Here is a 2,451-nt window from a genome sequence, read left to right as displayed (position 1 = left end):
ATTTGACCTTGTTAGCTTATATATTCATTCAGTTTGATACACCTTCTGCCCTGGCTTGAACCGCTGAGGTAAGTGCCTGCATATAAGCTTACTATGTAATTCGCTATGTAGCTTACTATCCAGCTCCCAATAGCTTACTATCCAGCTCCCAATAGCTTACTATCCAGCTCCCAATAGCTTACTATCCAGCTCCCAATAGCTTACTATCCAGCTCCCTATAGCTTACTATCCAGCTCTCTATGTAGTTTACTATGCAGCTTACTAAGCAGCTCACTACGCAGCTCACTATCTAACTTACTACGTAGCTCACTACGTGAACATTACATCCAATATACCACCACCACTATGGTTATACCTATCGTTATAATCACTTTTAACGATATCATCCGTTCTGATATAGCTATATCATCTTATTCAACCATATTCCCTCAAATATTCGTTCAGTTTGATTGACCTTCTGCCCTGGCTTAAACTGCTGAGGTAACTGCCTGCATATAACCTCACTATCTAACTTACTATCTAATTTACTATGCAGATTACTATGTGACCACTACATCCAGCCTATCTCCACCAATATTGCTTCGTCTGCGTATGTTATCACATCAAATGATTCCCCCTATTCAATTCTATCTCTCTCAATTTATTCAACCATGTTCTCTCAAATATTTATTCAGTTTGATCAACCTCTGCTCCGGGTAAAACTGCTGAGGTAAGTGCCTGTATATAACCATACAATCCAACTTACTATGTAGCTCACTATGTAGCTCACTATGTAGCCAACTAGATCTCTACTGAGCCCACTATATCTCCACCAATATTTCTTCATTTATCCGTATTTATATACTAATCGATAGCCTCTATTCAAATTTACCTTCTTCAACTTATTCAATCATGTTCCCTCAAAATATTACCACTCTTTGGTGCAGCCTCTGTCATGGCTGAACTGCTGACCCAAGTGCCTGCATATAACCTCATTATCTAGCTCGCCATATAATTTACTATGCAGCTTACTATACAACTCACTGTCTACCTTACTATGCAGCTTACTATGAGAACACTACACCCAGTGTATCTCCACTAATATTGCCTCGTTCACCGATATCACCGTCTCACATAATTTTCTCTACTCTGATACATCATATTCATTTTATCTGTTCTTGTTCTCTCAAATATTCGTCCAGTTTGATTGACCTTCTTCCCTTGGTTAAACTGCTGAGGTGAGTGCCTGCATATAACCTCACTATATAGCTCTCTATGCAACTCCCTATATAGTTCTCTATGCAACTCCCTATATAACTTACTATGTAGCTTACTAAGCAGCTCATTATACAGCTCATTATACAGCTCACTATCTAACTTACTATCCAGTTTACTATGTGAATATTACATCTAGTGTATCTCCACCACTATTGCTTCGTTCACCGATATCACGACCTCATCCAATTCTCTCTACTCCAATAAGTCCTATCCATTTTATCTGACCTTATTAACTCAGATATTCATTCACTTTGATACACCTTCTACCCTGGCTTGAACCGCTGAGGTAAGTGCCTGCACATAAGCTTACTATGTAATCCACTATGTAGCTTACTATCCAGCTCCCTATATAGCTTACTATCCAGCTCCCTATATAGCTTACTATCCAGCTCCCTATATAGCTTACTATCCAGCTCCCTATATAGCTTACTATCCAGCTTACTATCCAGCTTACTATGTAAACATTACACCTGCTATATCTCCACCAATACTGCTTCTTTCACTCATATTTATATTACACACACTTTATCCACTCTAATATATCTTCCTCACTTTGTTTGACCATGTTAGCCTATATACCTATTCGCTTTGATACACCTTTCTTCCCTGCATCGAACTGCTGAGGTAATTGCCTGTATATAACCTCACTATCTAGCCCCCTATATAATTTACTATACACCTCACAGCTGGCTGCTTCATCCGGTCTATCTCCGCCAATATTCCTTCATCTACTCCTATAGCTGCTTTCACAATACCATCCACTCTAATCTATCATCTTCACCTTATTCAATCCTGCGAACTCAAATATTCACTCCCTTTGGTGCTCCCTCTGATATCCCTATACTGCTGACCCAAGTACCTGTATATTACTCATATCGCTTACTATATAGCTGTATGGCTTGCATCTGCTAACTGCATACTCTTACAATGAATCTCCTACTCTTATTCTACTCTTATTCTACTCTTACTCTACTCTTACTCTACTCTTACTCTTCTCTTATTCCACTCTTACTTCCTACTTGTATTCTACTCCTTCATCTCTTGTTCTACTTTTCTACTTCTTTTATCCTACTCATGCTCATACTCTTCTACTCTACTTATCTTATTCTACCCCCACCTTCCTTAGTTATCCCACTATCCTACTATTAAACCTTATATTATACTTCTCTCCTACTCCTACTACTTATCTAACTC

This window comes from Babjeviella inositovora (assembly GCF_001661335.1).
Source record: "Babjeviella inositovora NRRL Y-12698 unplaced genomic scaffold BABINscaffold_18, whole genome shotgun sequence".
NCBI classification, from domain to species: domain Eukaryota; kingdom Fungi; phylum Ascomycota; class Pichiomycetes; order Serinales; genus Babjeviella; species Babjeviella inositovora.
Note: the sequence above shows the minus strand (reverse complement) of the source record.